The sequence below is a fragment of the Scyliorhinus canicula genome, chromosome 15, assembly GCF_902713615.1.
Source record: "Scyliorhinus canicula chromosome 15, sScyCan1.1, whole genome shotgun sequence".
Taxonomy (NCBI): Eukaryota; Metazoa; Chordata; class Chondrichthyes; order Carcharhiniformes; family Scyliorhinidae; genus Scyliorhinus; species Scyliorhinus canicula.
The window spans coordinates 135791392-135810222 of record NC_052160.1 but is presented as its reverse complement, the minus strand read 5'-3'; the positions used below and the strand labels follow the sequence as shown (position 1 = coordinate 135810222).

The window sequence follows — 18831 nt, the reverse complement described above, 5'->3', positions numbered from 1 at the left end:
TACTGGATGTGTTTGAACGAGCCCACCCCCCAGAGACCACAAGTAACCCACATAGAATTGCTTGTCATACTCCCCGCATGATAACAGATCCACCCGCCACTAGTTTAATACCAATGCTGGCTGCAAGAACCCCTTAATTGGACATTAATTGCCCACATAAGGGCCTCAGTTGATGGGGGACTGCAAGGCAGTCCAAGGGCTTGCCTGTCACAGAATTAATCAGGTCGACGGTGGTCCCACCCCAAGCTCATCCTACCAGATAAAATGCCCTTCCAGCCACCAAGCTCACCACAGAGGAATCGCATTGAATACCATCCAATGTGCCAGGAAATTTGGTTCCCAAAGATGACATGGGATAGGTCCTCTCATGTTTCCCTTTCTTCTTCCTTCACCAACCTTATTCTTATCCCATGAAGCCCAGCAGTGAAGGATAAAACTGGAGCCAATCTTTACACACTTTTTTTACTAGAGACACACAGAGTTACAAACATGAGATTCCTGAACTAAATCACTAGTTTCAGTCTCTTCCTATTGAACACAAATGAATCCCCAGTCAATGCCCAGCACCTGAATACAATTAAACACTCAAAGAATAGACATTTATCTTATGATGTTGGGCTATGTGTTCGGGCCGGGCCGGGCCTTAAGCACTGATGCAACATGACCGAGGGGTAACTCAAGTTAAATTTCCTGTTCACTTTACTTGCAAGGTGGCACTGCTCAATTCTACCTGTTTGGTTCGGGTGGAATATCAAGGTCCAAGGCATGAAGCCGAGATGATAACTCCATAGAAGTTCAAACCCCAGTAATTTCACAGGAGCACCATCACCTCCAGATTTCCCTCCACATCTGAATTGGACATTTATCTCCAGCCCTCAAAATCTCGACCAAAGTGGCACCATGGAAGAAACAGCACAGGGACGAGCGGAATTCAAAGCCAACAACCAGCCCCCCCCCCCCCCCCCCCCCCGCCAGAGCAACAAGGATTGGGCAATGAATGCTAGCAACACCCCTCAACCCAAGATTTTTGGAGGTTGCACACACAGGACCTGCTATCTACGTTCAACGCAATGCTGTGTTCTTGCTGATGAACGATAAGGATCTCATTGCAGTAAATAAAAGCCTTGATTGCCGTGACCACTGCAAACTCCAGTTGCTCAAGGCAATGCTGCTATCATCTACGTCCCTGATGCTTATCCAGCTGAGAGTAACATTCAAGAGATACCACCTCTCGGAACCTTTGTTCTTTAAACAGACAGATAGAAGGTCCTTGTCAGCAATCAGTAAGCCCTGCTCTGTTGAGGTCCCATTATTGGGAGCAAATCAGTTACCCAACATCATTAGGAGATGGGATTCCTGCCAGGATTTTGCTGGTTTTCAGTCCGAGTGATTATGGAAAATGGTGAAAATGCAAAGTAGATCGGAGCGGCAGATAGCTTACACTGGAGCCTTCAACTGAACATTGATCCATCTTTTTACCTTTCAGATACTGACAGTGCTGCTGTGGATACCTGAGATTTCCAGCAGGCTCTCCTCTTTATCGAGCTACCATTCCAACTTTTGTTTGTTTTGTTTCTATCATTAAACCCAGCTCTGTTAGAAACTATGTGACTGGCCCTTATCCTGAAGCCTGTTTGTTTTACATTAGGCAAGCTCGCGAAACAGCTGTGTGTTGTAATCTGACAGAAGTTCAGGACCCGATTAATCGCCTCAAGATGCACTCCGAACTGCCTTTCTACTGACTCCGCAGTTTCGACACAGTCCGAGAGCATTGTGCCAGGACACCAAATCCAGCCAGGAAAGGCTCCGTTGATGCTGGCCAGCGGTCAACCAGCCCATCCTCCATTGCCTCAATTAAAGCCGTCACAGTTCGTCCCTTCTTGAATCCCGCGCTGCTCTTTTTTTTAGTAAAGTTAGAGTACCCAATTCATTTTTCCAATTAAGGGGCAATTTCATATGCAGAACATAGAACATATAGTGCAGAAGGAGACCATTCGTCCCATCGAGTCTGCACCGGCCCTTGGAAAGAGCACCCTACTCAAGCCCATGCCTCCACACTATCCCCGCAACCTAGTAACCCCACCTAACCTTTTTGGACACTAAGGACAATTTATCATGGCCAATCCACCTAACCTGCACATCTTTGGACTGTGGGAGGAAACCGGAGCACCCGAAGGAAACCCACGCAGACACGGGGAGAACGTGCAGACTCCGCACAGACAGTGACCCAGCGGGGAATCGAACCTGGGACCCTGGCGCTGTGAAGTCACAGTACTGTCCACTTGTGCTACCGTGCTGCCCTGTAACCCAATTCATTTTTTCCAATTAAGGGGCAATTTAGCCTGGCCAATCCACCTACCCTGCACATCTTTGGGCTGTGGGGGCAAAACCCACGCAAACAGGGGGAGAATGTGCAAACTCCACACAGACAGTGAACCAGAACCGGGATTGAACCTGGGACCTTGGTGCTGTGAGGCAGCAGTGCTAACCGCTGGGCCACCGTGCTGCCCCTATGGTGGGTAGATATATGCTGAGATCTTTTCAAATTTTTTGCCGGCAGGTAGGACGCTCCCATTTGGAGAGGAGAGACACATGGGAACAGGCCCCAGTTATTTAGCTCCTTGAGTCTGTTTCAATATTTAATAGGATCATGGCTAACCTGCGGCCTAACCCCGCACACATTCTGCTATCCCATATCCAGTCAACGAATAAGGTCATGGGTCCAAGCACCACTGCAAAAGGGGGTCGGACCACAAGAATAAAGCAGTTTCCTGCAATTGTATATGGTTTTGGTGAGACCGCGGCCAAAATATTCCGGCCATTTGCTGGCAGTGTAATTCTCTGGATCCCCCCGGCAGCGAACCATCGCCCGCGGGTTTCCCGGCGGAGTGAGGCGGCTTCAATGGGAAATCCCATTGACAAGCGGTGGGAGCCCAAGACGACCCATGATTGGATTGAGTGGCGGAGCAGTTTCGATGGTCTACTCCTGCAGTGATTTGTTGTGTTCTTGTGCTCCGGCACCTAAACTTCCATTCTGCACAGAGGCTGCGCTGGATTGTCGGAGGCGTCACCCTTGAGACGAGACGTTCCACCAAAGGTCCGTCTGTTTTCCAATTGCTCCATTCGACAAGAGGAGCTCTTGTGGTGGAAACAGAGACGGCCAATGATTTCAAAAGGAAATTGGATGGGTACTTGGGGGGGGGGGGGGGATAGGGTTCCGGTGACAGAGCAGAGGAGTGGGACTGACAGGATTGCTCAACGCAGAGCTTGACAGGCCGACTGCGCCATGACTCGTGGTTCTCCTGGTGTCTCGGCCAACTCAACCAACAGCAGCTCAACCCTTCCTATTCTGTGGGGAAAGGGCTTGTCATGCTTGACCACGGTCTGGAGAGCGCATCCAAGGAAAAGGTCATTCTCAGCGTGCGCTGAGATTTGTACAAGGCTATGATAAGTTGCTACATAAATGCAGACAAGCTCTTTCTGAAGTTGCAATTGCTCGAGCAGGCCACTGGGTGGCACTCAAAGGCTGACCTGGTACCACTAGATTGAAACTGGAATCAGGCAAAACAAGATCACTTTTGATTAACTGGGTAATATTTTTTAAAACTTCCAAGGCCACAACATTCCATACACAGTGGAATGCCTTCAGTGGGAGCGTTCAGGGTGGACAGTAGGAGGCCATTTGGCCCATAGAGCTGTGGGAACCCGCTGAAGGAACAATCCAATTAATCCCATTTCCCTGTTTGTACTTCCTATTACTCCTATGATCCTTTTCCTTTTCAATTACTATTTGAAGTTTCATAACAACTCGCATCTGACTGAGTCACTCTTGGCTGACATTTTTGCTGCCTCATATTTGCAGTGCTGTGAGAGATGTTCCATCTTCCTGTGAGTCTGTCTTTGCAGAAACCCTTTCCTCCAGGCCCAATGTTACCCGCTGATATGATTAAGTGGAATGTACAAACAGCTGGAAGTGGAATTTGAAATCTTTATCCACAATAGGGCGAACCGCAGGAGGGTCTGTGCTGGACAACTTTAATCAGGTCACAGAAGTACAGAATATCCAACCGTGTCCTCAGAATATAAAACACGGCGAGGTCCTCACGGTAGCCCATCCTGTGTAAAGCTGTGCGACTGCCGTCCCACCTGCTCCCACATCCCGCAGGACCTCCCACCTGCTCCCACATCCCGCAGGACCTCCCACCTGCTCCCACATCCCGCAGGACCTCCCACCTGCTCCCACATCCCGCAGGACCTCCCACCTGCTCCCACATCCCGCAGGACCTCCCACCTGCTCCCACATCTCGCAGGACCTCCCACCTGCTCCCACATCTCGCAGGACCTCCCACCTGCTCCCACATCTCGCAGGACCTCCCACCTGCTCCCACATCCCGCAGGACCTCCCACCTGCTCCCACATCCCGCAGGACCTCCCACCTGCTCCCACATCCCGCAGGACCTCTCACCTGCTCCCACATCCCGCAGGATCTCCCACCTGCTCCCACATCCCGCAGGACCTCCCACCTGCTCCCACATCCCGCAGGACCTCCCACCTGCTCCCACATCCCGCAGGACCTCCCACCTGCTCCCACATCCCGCAGGAGGGCTGTGGCCGTGAAACTAAGATTGCTGAGGTGACAGTTAAGTGGTGTGAAGTTCCTGGGCCAGAAACAGTTATACATCCAGCCGCGAGGCATTTAGGTGTAGAACTGCGCGAGCCAAACTCCCTCTGCTGGTACATGTATGTATGGTAGCCTCGAGCGGCCAAAATGCACGGTGCACATTTCAATACACTGCATGTTATGGTAATCACAGGACCCCGACTGAACTGGGATGGTGAACATAATTTGTATCAGCATCAACATCGACCTCAAGTGGGTGCTCCGAAATCAGTTATTGAAAATGAAAACCACATTGGGATATTTCTTCACCTTTTTAACATCAGATGGGATTACAGCAGGTCATCTGTCCCAACCAGCTCAAACCGGTGTTTATGCTCAACTCCAGCTTCCTCCCATCTTTATTGTTCAATATACTATTGTAACTATCTATTCGCATCTCCTTCGTAAGCTCGTCGAGCTTCCCCTTAAAGGCATCTATAATATTCACTTCGACCACTTCCTGTGGCAACGAGTTCCAAATTCTTCCCACTCGTTAGATAAAGAAGCTCCTTCTGAATGCCCTATTGGATTTCTGGGTGACTGTCTTATATCGATGGCTTCCTCTTAACGTTCTTTCCCACAGGGGAGAACGGTGTCCTGTCTATCAAACCCTTTCAGAATTTTCAACATCTCTATTAGGTCACCCCTCGGTTTTCTTTCTTTCAAGTGAAGAGCGACCCAGCCTGCCAAGCTGTTTCTGATATGTAAACCCACGATGGTTCGAGGATCACCCTTGCAAATCTTCTCCGCACCCTCTCCATTGCCTCTGATATTCTTTTATAACGCGGCCACCAGAACTGCACAAACTTCCCCATTTTTCAATTCTATTCCGCTTGAAATAAATCTTGTGCTTTTGTGGTAGTCACCACTGTTGTATTATGTTGTATATGGGTTTTACGGTAAGGCCCCTCTACTACAGGTACGGGGGTAGATCCTGCCTGCTGGCTCCGCCCAGTAGGCGGAGTATAAATGTGTGTGCTCCCCGTACAGCAGCCATTTCGTCAGCTGCTGTAGGAGGCCACACATCTCTGTGTAATAAAGGCTCGATTACATTCTACTCTCATCTCATCGTAATTGATAGTGCATCATGCTTTTTTTTTGTTTTTTCAAATTAATTTGCTGACCTGCGGCGTAACCTTTGCGGCGATCGGTTTATGTTTAGCCTGAGATCCCTTTGTTGGTCCATTCCATCTAGACTTGCATCTTCCGAGTGATAAGTGACCTCCCTATTCTTCCTACTGCCCAGGAGGGGCTCTGTGAGCTTGGTGATGTAGTCACTGGATTTGGAGCCTGTGATTGGCACGAAGCTACAGTTCAGATGTCAATGATAACTTGCATTTTCATTGGTGCCTTTGATGTAGGAGAATGTGCCGTTGTGTATCGCAGGAGAGTTGTTGAATAGAATTCGACATTGAGCCACATAAGGAGATATTCGGGGCAAAGACCAAAAATTTGGTGAAAGTGTAGGTTTTAGGAAGGAAAGCGGCAGAGTTAGGGAAGGAATTCTAGAACTTAGACACCCCCCCCCCCCTCCACCCCCCAAACCAGACAATGATAGACACAGTGGTGAAAGGTGCAATGTAAATGCAAATCTTTCTGATTTTGTGCAAGACCAGTAGCAGCCTGGGTGGGATTTTCTGAATTCCCCCCCCCCCCCCCACACCCCCGTGTGGCACAGTTTCGAGCAGCGCAGGCAGCTCCCTATTGACCGTCGGAAGTATCTCCCAGTCCTGCTCACGTCAGCGCCCTTTTGCATGGCTTGCCCGTCCTACCATCTGGGAATGCACCGCGGTGGTCACCATCGGCGAGACTGGACGATTCTCCAACCCCTTGAATCTCCCCCCCCCCCCCCCCCCCCCCCCCCCCCCCCCCGTTGCTGGGTAACTGTCTAACACTGGTCAACACTGCTGCCTCACAGCGCCAGGGACCCGGGTTAAATTCTGGCCTTGGGTGACTGTCTGTGCGAAGTCTGCACGTTCTCCCGTGTCTGCGGATGCTCCGGTTTCCTCCCACAAGTCCAAAGATGTGCAAGTTAGGTAGATTGGCCATGATAAATTGCCCTTAGTGTCCAAAGATATGCAGGTTAAGTGGGGTTATGGGGATAGGGCGGGAGGTGGGTCTGGGTAGTGTGCTCTTTCAGAGAGTGGGTGCAGACTCGATGGGCCGAATGCACTGTAGGAATTCTAAGGAGCTCTCCCTTACTCAGGACAGTCTCTGAATTCCTCATTCCGGGCTCACAGCAGAAGTTTTTTTGTCTGCAAGAGGCAATTTGGCTCCAGACTGAAGCTGGTCAGCAAAAACCTAGTTCACTGTCATGAGCCGAGTGTAGGAAGATGTGTGGCCGAACATAACCGTAATTCAGAGGGCTCAGGAACTGACACCAAGCTCAGACACTGGAACAGACTGGAGCTGTGTACCTCTCTGAAATCAGCACTGAGTATCGGTATCTTGCTGTGACCAACAGGAACACTTCCTACAGGAACTCCACACTATTCCCACAATCAAATCAAACATTTCCCATTCTAATTTCCATTCCGCCCTCATCACTATGCACATGTTTCACACTGGGACCTGAGTGTACACCGATCAGAATCCGAGCAGCTTTCTTAGTTTGAATTTCCATTGACTTTCAATGGTAATCGGGAGAGATATGAACTTAACTTATTACCTGTCGCCTGTTTTGCACAACAGCCCCAGCCGTTTACTATGGGTGTATTGGTGTCAATGTGATTTGCCTGTAATATGCAGTGGCTGGTTGAAACGGGAATTTTTAAAAATTGCTTGATCCTTTCATCCCTCTCAGTTGTACGTCCAGCGTCACTAATCGCACCCATGTGCAGGAATCCAGTAAGAGATGGACAGATGGGGGAGAAAGGTTGGGGGAGCTGACGGCAGCGGGTGAGGGGTGATGCAGGGGCTGATACTGAAGCAGAAGAGGGGGTCCGGACTGAGAATGGCCAGAGTTGAAGAAGGGCTGAAGGAGGGAGGATGGGACTGTCTTACAAAACTAGTCGGCCATCTCACTTCAACCGGGTACCAAAGGTGCTTAAACTGGTCAGCTCGCTGATGTGACCATCAATTCACAAGACACGTGGTTGGAAGTGAACAGTGGTTTTAATAGTCTTACAACTGAGCCTGCCTGCGACAAGATGAACTGGCAGCAGAGTCTCAACCGCAGATCTTTATACTTCCGGTTAGTGGGAGGAGCCATGGGCGGAACCATGGGCGGAGCCAAGGGTGGAGCCCAGTACAAACTCCTCATCTCCCCCTATAGGCAGAGCCGCGCAACTGCTCGTATACCGAGCTTACAAGGACACAACACATGCAATATAACACAATGTGAATTACTAGGATTGTGATTCACCACACTCACTTAATAAGGTTTAAGCTACGCCTCAATAAATAACACCAGCGGTGATGGCAAATGGTGAGTGTCACAGTCCAGTCCGTTGTCCTGGATAAGCCAGGATGCGGCTTCCCTCTATCTCCGACCACAGAGTATAAAAAGGCAATAATTGAATTGATTCTGAGGAGGGCGAGACTCCCTCATCCACAGAGTGGTAGATCGGATCCAGACTCTGGAGTTGAGCTACATGTTCACAGCAAACCTCTTCATGTCGACTCCTGCCACTTTAGTCAGCCTCCCCTTTCCTCCACTCTTGTCCCTCCTTCTCTTCCTGTCTGCCATGTGTGACCTTCCTCAACATAGCTGCTGCCATGGCAACAAGAGGAGGACTGACCAGACGGCTGCCATATATTTGCATGTTCAAAATAAACTCTCAGCAGATCCATACAAATAGAACATAGAACATACAGTGCAGAAGGAGGCCATTCGGCCCATCGAGTCTGCAACGACCGACTTAAGAGGTCACTTCCACCCTATCTCCATAACCCAATAACCCCCTCCTAACCTTTTTGGACACTAAGGGCAATTTATCATGGCCAATCCACCTAACCTGCACGACTTTGGACTGTGGGAGGAAACCGGAGCACCCGGAGGAAACCCACGCACACACCGAGCGGGGGACGTGCAGACTCTGCACAGATAGTGACCCAGCAGGGAATCGAACCTGGGACCCTGGCACTGTGAAGCCACAGCACTAGCCACGTGTGCTACCATGCTGCCCATGTTATGTCTTTTTGTTTTTAAATTTAGAGTACCCAATTAATTTTTTTCCAATTAAGGGGCAATTTAGCGTGGCAAATCCATCTACCCTGCACATCTTTGGGTTATGGGGGTGAAATCCCCGCAAACACAGGGAGGATGTGGAAACTCCACACGGGTGGTGACCCAGAGCCGGGATTGAACCTGGGAGCTCGGTGCAGTGAGGCAACAATGCTAGCCACTGCGCCACCCGCTGCCCTAAATAATAATAATAAATAAAGATCCTTTATTGTCACAAGCAGGCTTACATTAAAACTGCAATGAAGTTACTGTGAAAGGCCCCTAGTCGCCGTATTCCGAGGCATATTCGGGTACACAGAGGGAGGGTTAGGGGAATTGAACCTGTGCTTCTGGCCTTGTTCTGCATCACAAACCAGCTGTCTAGCCCACTGAGCTAAACCTTCATTGGGGAATCTCAAACTCGGAAACACAGTTTACAAATAGGGCGCGATTCTCCGATCACGGGATAGAGTATCCAGATCGCGGGCCAGTCCCCATCGGAGACCCCCCCCCCCCCGGGGGCGGGGACGGAGCCCCCCCCCCACACAAGCCGGCCCCCCCGACCCTATGCGCAGAGTTCCCGCCGGCAGCGACCAGGTGTGAACGGTGCCGGCGGGACTCTGCTTTTTCCGCGCGGCCGCTCGGCCCGTCCGGTCCGGAGAATCGGCGGCCCGGCCTCATACAGCGGCCAGCAACCGGTACCGCACAGCCAGAAGGTGTATTAGAGTCTCTCTCTGTAATCTAAAGACTGTAAATCAATCCTGGTGATTTAAAACTAATAACAGTAGTGACTTTAACCTGATGTGCTTCTGGTAAAAGTTGTTTTAAGTCTTCTGGGTGTTCAAAGGACAACTTACGGATTACTTAGTGTTGTAATCTTTGGAGGTTGTATTTGAATTAATGGTTGCTAAGATGTTCATGGTTTTAAAAGGGTTAACTTGAGTTGATAGAATAAACATTGTTTTGCTTTAAAAAATATTTTTTCCATTTCTGCTGTACCACACCTGTAGAGTGGGCCGTGTGCTCCACATACCACAATCTATTAAATGTTGTGGGTCAGGTGAACTCCATGATACACTTTGGGGTTCTCTAAACCCTGGCCCATAACAGGGTACACAGAGGGAGAATTCAGAATGTCCAAATTACCTAACAAGCACGTTCTTTCGGGACTTGTGGGAGGAAACAGGAGCGCCCGGAGGAAACCCACGTGGATACAGGGAGAATGTGAAGACTCCGCTTTGAAACACTCCTAGGTCATGGAAAGCACCAATCAAGTGCCAGTTTTTAATTTTTTTTAAAGTAAATAATAATGTGTTGCTGTGAGAAGTAACTGATACAGGATCGCCCCAAGGCTGTCTTCATACGCTGACCACAGTCTCCCCTTGGTACCTCTCCAAGGTGCCCACCCTCCCTTCATGTGAGAGCCCTGAAAGTATTGAGCGGGCGTGGCCCCACTCAAACCAGTATCACTGGTCCTGGTAGCTATTTAAAAACACTGGCACTTGATTGCCACTTTCCGTGTCCTCGGCGTCACTTGGCAGCCCATCGATTACTTTGGACCTTCACTGTTGCCATCGAAAAGCGGCAGCCAATTTGCACACAACAATCTCCGACCAACAGTATCATCATTGACCAACCCGTTGCATTGGTGTTGTTGTCTGAAGGGCAGCACGGTAGCAGAGTGGTCAGAATAGTTGCTTCACAGCTCCAGGGTCCCAGGTTCGATTCCCGGAGGGGGAGCAGACGGGGTGTCGGTTTAAGGTCTCATCTGCAAGTTGGCGTTTCTGACAGGGCAGCACTCCCTCAGCCCGGATGCGTGTGGCTCAAGTCTCTGGAATGAAACTTGAACTGCCAGCCTCCTGCAAGAGCCACTCACCCAGACAAGAGATGGAAATAATTTTTGAACAAAAGGAACGCCAGGGAGAAGAAAGAAAACACTAAAGATTCCCCCCCCCCCCCCCCCCCCCCCCACACACACACCCCCAAGGAGAGGGCAGGAAAAAAAGACCTGGAGATTACCATGGAAAGTATAATGGAAAATACATTCTGACAGTGGAAGAGTTGTGGGTTGGACAAGTGCCATCGTGCAGTCACTCTGTTAACTTGAGAGCTGATGGACTCACAGTGCTGTGTACCTGGCCATCTGTGCAACCATTGATAAACTTGCCTGGCCACTTTTTCAGTGTGTGAGGACAGTTGTGGAGCGGTCCTGCATCAGCTGTCTGCCCCCCCCTCCCTCCCTCACAGCAACACAGTGTTCTTTAACTTTTAAAATCCTTCGTGCAGAATGACAGACAACCAAAAACCAGATAGCAAAAACGCAGGCTGCCGTGAGTTGTCTTTGAACATCGCACACACACACACACACTGCTGCTGAACTTGGCAACCTTGCAGGGACACAGAGGGAACACGCCCCCACAGAAGTTGGATGAAACGTAATAAATGACACATCATACCTTTGCCGGTAAGGCTTGTTGGAGTCTCTGTGATTCCTCCCTCGGTCCTCACGTTCGCAATCCAACGTTGTTTTGCCAAAAATGTAGACTGCGGCTAATCAGAAAGACACTGGTGCGATTCTGCTCGCTGTGTTTTCGAAGCTACTCCCGAGTACCTGCCACCGAAACGGCAATGCGGGAGCTGCCTCCCTTCTCTCACCCTGTGTGTGTGTGTCTCTGAGCTGTCTCCGCAGACTGCTCTGAAATCCGACACCGCAAGGTCTTTGCCTACCCGCCCAGCGCAGCCTTCTGCTTTCCACCGAGAGGGGAAGGAGCAGATAATGTGACAGGCAGGCTTCTCTGCAAGAGTTACTGCTTGTAATTACAGGGCTCTTGTGTCGATGTGTGACGCAACCTGCATTACTCAGCTCAGCAGGTGAACCATCAGCGAACAAACAAAAGCCTCAGGAAGCAGCTCACGGTGGAGGGCCCGGCCCACTGTTGGAGCGGTGCCTTTTCAAATAGCTCATCTTCCCCCCCCCCCCCCCCCCCCCCAATCCCGAACTCTTGCTTTCCCAAGACGCTGACTCGGCAGCAGCAAACAGCAACCTGCATTTTTTTAGAGCACGTTTAATGTGGCAGAATGCACCCCCCGCCCCGCCCTTCACAGGAGAGAATATCAGACAATATCCCACATTGACACACAGGGGGGGAGATATCAAACCAGTTGAAATGAAATGAAATGAAAATCGCTTATCGGCACGAGTAGGCTTCAGTGAAGTTACTGTGAAAAGCCCCTAGTCGCCACATTCCGGCGCCTGTTCGGGGAGGCCGGTACGGGAATTGAACCGTGCTGCTGGCCTGCTTTCAAAGCCAGCGATTTAGCCCTGTGCTAAATCAGCCCAACACCTTGGCCAAGGAGAAATCGGTGTCTTAATGAAGAGATACGAACGTGCGAAAGGGAAGTCGGCTATTCACCCCTGTAAAATCATATTAAACAGGAGCAGGAGTGGGCCGTACGTCGCCTTTAATCGCCTCCGCCATTCAATAAGGTTATGGCTGACCTGCTTGTGATTTGAATTCCATATTCCCATCTAACCCCCCGATAACCTTTGACCCCCTCGCCTCACAAACCTTTATCACCGACACACTTAAGCCCTCACTTCCACCCTATTCCCCATACCCCAGTAGCCCCTCCTAACCTTTTTGGTCACTGAGGGCAATGTAGCATGGCCAATCCACCTAACCTGCACGTCTTTGGACTGTGGGAGGAAACGGGAGCACCCGGAGGAAACCCACGCAGACACGGGGAGAATGTGCAGACTCAATGGGTCAAATAGCCTCCTTCTGCAATGTGTGTTCTTTGTTCTACGTACCCATGCCTTAAAATTATTCAACGACCCCATCTCCATCGCCCTCCGGGCAGAGAGTTCCAAAGTTACACATCCCTCTGAGAGCATTTCTTTCTCCTCATCTCGGTCCTATGAGGGCGACCCCTAATTTGAGAACAGTTGCCCCTTAGTTCTGGATTCACCCACAAGAGGAAAGGTAGTTTCCACGTCCACCTTGTCAAGACTCCTCAGGATCATACTTCAGTCAAGACACCCCCTCACTCTTCTTGTGGAAACAAGCCCAGCCTGTTCAATCTTTCCTCACTTTGATGTTTTATTCATTAACCTATTCCCCCTGCTCCCCACCAATCCCCACCTTCACCACCCCCCCCCCCCCCCCCCCCCCCAGGTCATCAACTCCTCAGTCTCAAATTGTCAAACATTTAAGAGTAAACGGGCGGCATGGTAGCACAAGTGGCTAGCACTGTGGCTTCACCGCTCCAGGGTCCCAGGTTCAATTCCCTGCTGGGTGACTGTCTGTGCGGAGTCTGCACGTTCTCCCCGTGTCTGCGTGGGTTTCCTCCGGGTGCTCCGGTTTCCTCCCACAGTCCATAGACGTGCAGGTTAGTTAGATTGGCCTGCTAAATTGCCCTTAATGTCCAAAAAGGTTCGGAGGGGTTATTGGGTTACGGGGATAGGATAGAAGTGAGGGCTTAAGTGGATCAGTGCAGACTCGATGGGCCGAATGGCCTCCTTCCGCACTGTATAGAACATAGAACAGTACAGCACAGAACAGGCCCTTTGGCCCTCGATGCTGTGCCGAGCAATGATCACCCTACTCAAAACCCACGTATCCACCCTATACCCGTAACCCAACAACCCCCCCCCCCCCCTTTAACCTTACTTTTTTAGGACACTACAGGCAATTTACCATGGCCAATCCACCTAACCCGCACATCTTTGGACTGTGGGAGGAAACCGGAGCACCCGGAGGAAACCCACGCACACACGGGGAGGATGTGCAGACTCCGCACAGACAGTGACCCAGCCGGGAATCGAACCTGGGACCCTGGAGCTGTGAAGCATTTATGCTAACCACCATGCTACCGTGCTGCCCTACTTCACTCCTTTCTCTGTATTGCCGGTTGACATTAGCGATTTAAAGAACAAACCAAGATCCGCAAAGTTCAGTAGCACACTGAAATCATGGCTCCACGTACGCGCGCAGCAGGAACCTCTCTGTCTGTCCTGTCAGCTTGCTCACCTTATTCAAAATCTTCCCAAATCTCTCTACCCTTGCCTCCGACTTGGCTCCCCTTCCTCGCCTTGCCGTTCAAAATGGGATCATCGCGAAGAGGAGCAGGGGAGCGCTCCCCGGAATTCTGACTGATATTTATCCCGCAATCAATATCACTGAAACGAATGATCTGGACATTTATTACATTGCTCGTCGTGGGGGCTTCCTGCGCACAAAATGGCCACCATAATCCCTACATTACAACAGCGACTGCACTTTGAAAGTACTTCATTGATTATAAAGCCCTTTGGGATGTCGAAAGATAGTGAATACAAAACATAAGTACCTCTTTTCCTTTTACTCATCCCCCGCTGTGTCTTGTTGAACCCAGAGCTGATCTTTAAACCCTACACTGAGTCCATTATCAGATCCCCACTGCCCATATCTTGCCTGAGACAAAGGGACAGAGAGTTGGAGTCGTTCCAATACAGGAGACAATTCAACTTAAGCCTTTCCAGAGTCACCCACATTCAGAGAACTAATTTACAAAAACAAGCTCCACTAACCTATCTTCATTCAATACCTGGAAGTATTTGATTGGCTTTGAAGCGCTTCAATTATCCAGAGGCCATTAAAGCTATAAAGAACTCATGATTACTATCTTTTTCTGGCACTGCACTGCTTTTGACGTGTAGTCACTATAGTTTGTGGGCGCAAGTGGCAGCCAATTTGTGTAAAGCAAACTCCAAAGTCAGATAAAGGATAAGTGATCAGCTAGTCATGTTTCAGCACTGTTTGTTGAGGGTTCAAAGTTCACCAAGCGACCAGAACCCACTGCTCTGCTCCAGAAAGCGCCATGGGATCTTTTACACCCACACAAACAGGGTCTCGTACTAATCTCTTCTCCGAGGGGCAGCACTGTCGACAAGTGTGGAAAAGGTGGTCTTAACCCTGGCGCCTCAATCTTAAGATGGGACGCCAGAATTGATTAAAATAAGCAACTTGAGATCTGGCCACATCAATGAGCACAGTAAGAAGGTTAATGTCCAACAGGTTTGTTTTGAATCACTAGCTTTTGGAGCACAGCTCCTTCACCCCAGTCCAACGCCGGCATCTCCACATCATTACATTAATGAGAGCATTGCATTAACCAGCGTCCCATTCCACTTATACTGTGTATGCCAGTGGCCCATAAAATTAAATACTGGGATAGTCCAGCTGTTGAGAAACAGGTCGGATCTCAGAAAGTCGAAGTGAAGTACAGAGTGGAAAAAGTGAATACAACCCTCTTGTGGCACATTGGAGGTTTTTTGGGGGAGGTCTCTAACTCCTGACATGCATGTATGCTCCCAAACTAACCCAAAGATTATATAGCAGAGGATGTTACCTCGCATTCAATCTTGTCAACATCCCTTCTTTACATTGGCAGGAGAAGTATTTGATCAAAGGATGTTTATTGTAACTCTAACTGTGCCAAGGAACAAGCGCAGTGCAGACAGCCCTGTACCAAAACAAAATGAAGTCACTTGTGCTCTGGTTGACCCTGACATCACGAGGAAGTTACTGAAAAAAGTGAACGCGGTTGAAACTCTCCACATTCTGGGACTGGAAACAGCAAAATAAATTCCATTTCCAATTCACCAGAATGCTCACCGGACTGAGTAATTAATTGAAAAACAAGCAATTGTGATGCTGGTATGGGTGGCACAGCGGTTAGCATAGCTGCCTCAAAGCACCCGGGACCCAGGTTCAATTCCGTGTTGGTATCAGGCAACGGAGCGGCATTCACAGCCGAGGAATTTCTGACTTCCGTCAAGTCTCGTGGCATCCGTCTTGTTAGGTTGCCCCCCCCCCCCCCACTATCCTGCTTCAAATAGGTTGGCAGAGCGAGCAGGTTCATGGGCCACTACCATGGGCATGTTTTTGGTTGTCTTACCACACTACACCTCAGGCCACCACTGGGGTCAGGCCTGCAGAATTGTTAATGGGTCGGCGCCTGCGTACCCGTTGAGGCTTAGTGTTGCCAAATTTGTCGGGGAGGGAGGAGACTCGGCAAACCTCCCAGAAAGAGATCATGACTCAGAAAAGGGACAAATCGTTTAATGTTGACAACCCTCGTTTTGGCAAGGAGATTCGGTGGCGGACCTGCTTGGGTGCCAGGGAGAGTTGTGGATAAGACGGGACCAGTCGCGTATGTGGTGTTGGCCCAGGGCCGTCGTGTAACGAAGCACGTCGGCCATTTACGCAAGAAAGTAAAGCCAACTCCAGGAGGCCAGCAAGTGTGTCCCGGGTGAAGCTCTTCAACCAGACATTTCCAAGCTCTCGGTGGAGCCAAGGCAGTCTCTGGCATCGGTGGCTGGCGGCAGGAGGAGGATCCAGCAAAGGCCTAGCTCCAGAGGTGGCCAGCACATCCACTACATCAAGGGAACCTGAGTCGCCGGTTGCTGAAGAAATCCTGATAGATTTGGGGCGTTCCGGAATGATCCGCAGGTCTCTGGACAGACTGGCATTATGAGCTATCTTTTCCTGGTGTCCCTTCTGCAATATTGCTCTTTGTCTGCCGATGTCTTCACTGTTTTCTTTTGTGTTTTATCACAGGTGAACTCAAGAGTTGGGGCAGGGAGGAAGGAGTGTGGTGATGTGGCCCCTTTGATGGGCGATCCTTCGCAGGCCACGTGACAGTGGAATACGAGCACGGAGGCCGGCGCTGGAGGGTGTCAGTTGGAGACAGGCGTTGTTCGGAGTGGACCAATAGAGTGCGCTGTTTAAACCTTTAGTGTAATTTTTTTTTTTTATGTGGGCGTCGTTGGTTAGGCCAACATTTACTGCCCATCCCTTGTTTCCCTTCAGAAGGTCGTGTGGTGAGCTGCCTTCTTGAACCGCTGCAGTCCCTGAGGTGTAGGTACTCCCACAGTGCTGTTAGGGAGGGAGTTCCTGGATTTTGGGCCAGCAACAGTGAATGAACAGCGATATATTTCCACGTCAGGGTGGTGAGTGATCAATAAATCCTTTAATTCATTACTTGCCACATTGGGTCGCCTCGCGTTATTAAAAGAAAAACCTCTAATAATTTGTCTGCATTCCCTTGCAGAAGTATGATTCAGTTAAACAAAAGCTATGGATTTGTTTAAACACAAAAGCGAAAGAAACGGGATTTATTCAGGAAATAGTTCTGCAACTAAAAATAGTTCATCAAACTGAAGCTGTGGATGACATTCAGAAGCGGAGGAGGAGGATAAAAATAAAACAGGAGATTGCAAAAATACATCTTAATTCCCTGTGACTGACGATCTCACAGGGTGTAGATGTGAATCAAAGGTCCCAACAGGACCACTCCCCTCTTGTAGGAGAAATAAACAGCTACTTGCAATAGGGTTGGGATGAGTCAGGGACAGATATCCATTCCTTGAAATGCTGCAAAATTTTCAATCGATGTCTTTATTATTTGCGAGGAGAGAAATACCCACACCTGTGCGTGTGTGTCACCCTGTGTTAAGGATGATGTACACCTTCGTGGCAGGTTCAACATGTCATAAAATACATCCATGTATATAATGGAGAGCAGACAGGCAGTGATTGACAGGCAGTGATTGACACACAGGATGACCATAGAACATAGAACATAGAACAGTACAGCACAGAACAGGCCCTTCGGCCCTCAATGTTGTGCCGAGCCATGATCACCCTACTCAAACCCACGTATCCACCCTATACCCATAACCCAACAACCCCCCCCCTTAACCTTACTTTTATTAGGACACTACGGGCAATTTAGCATGGCCAATCCACCTAACCTGCACATCTTTGGACTGTGGGAGGAAACCGGAGCACCCGGAGGAAACCCACGCACACAGGGGGAGGACGTGCAGACTCCACACAGACAGTGACCCAGCCGGGAATCGAACCTGGGACCCTGGAGCTGTGAAGCATTTATGCTAACCACCATGCTACCCTGCTGCTCCGAACTGACCAGTGAGCACACAGAACACAGCAGCCAATCACCAGACAGGACACGACCGCTATAAAGCCAGAGGGCACCAGTTTTCCCGCTCTCTCGGGATCCAGCCTCTGAGACAGTCAGAGCTCGTGAGCACAGCCAGTGCCAACACCATGTGGTAGTCACTTAGTCTGGTCAGGTTAGCCTCAGGTCTCCAGTCAAGTCAGCATAGTGTCAACCCACAGTTAAGCATGTAATATAGTTAGATGTTCAATAAAATCGTGTTGCATCTCATCAAGTGTTGGAAGTCTGCCTTTCACTACACTGCATCAAATGCAGTCCACATAGACACAGCCTGCCCAACACATCACAACATTTATCTCAAAACCGGACCCGGGCCCTCGGGAGGCTATGGGCGGGATTCTCCCAGCCACACGGCGGGCTGGAGAATCCCTGCCAACGGGCCACTCCGCCCTGATGCCGGCATGTGATTCTCCGCAGTGCGGAGAACCGGCACCATTGGCGCCGGCGTGGTTGGCGCGGCACCGGTCACGGGCTGCTCCACTCGGCCGACCCACCGATCCTCCGGCCCGGATAGGCCAGGTGACCGTAGGAAAGGAGCCGAGTCCCACCGGCGCAGTTCCAACCTGCTCTGGCCCGACGGGACCTCAGCGTGGAAGGGTCGGGTGGTGGCCTGTGAGGGGGGGGGGGGGAGGGGGGGGGGGGGCTCCGATGTGGCCTGGCCCGCGATCGGGGCCCACCAATCGGTGGGCTGGCATCTGCGGCTGGGGGGCCTCCTTTCCGACCCCTGTAGTTCTGCGCCATGTTGCGTCGGTGCCGGCGCGTTGATGGGAGCCACTGTGCATGGCCTGGTTGGCGCTGACGCAACTACACATGCGCGGATCCCACGGCGCCCAGTTTGTGCCGGGATCTGCAGCTGGAGCGGCGCGAACCACTCCAGTACCGTGCTGGCCCCCTGTAGGGGCCAGAATTAGACGTGGGGGAGCGGCCCATTCATGCCATCGTAAAACGCGACGGCGTTTACGGCGGCATGGGCACTCTGCCG

The 18831-nt window shown here is 50.5% G+C and overlaps 1 protein-coding gene across 4 annotated transcripts in view; it reads right to left on the bottom strand.

The window, feature by feature from the left end:
* plekha6 (pleckstrin homology domain containing, family A member 6) overlaps nucleotides 1–18831 on the bottom strand; it is a 326880-nt gene that overhangs the window by 173077 nt on the left and 134972 nt on the right. The window contains exon 1 of one of the 4 annotated variants that reach the window (XM_038820383.1): nucleotides 11282–11572. The exons of the other annotated variants lie outside the window; for them this stretch is intronic. The gene's annotated coding sequence lies outside the window, so the exon portion shown is untranslated. Of the gene's footprint in view, nucleotides 1–11281; nucleotides 11573–18831 lie in introns of those variants that run through there. 4 annotated transcript variants of the gene reach the window in all.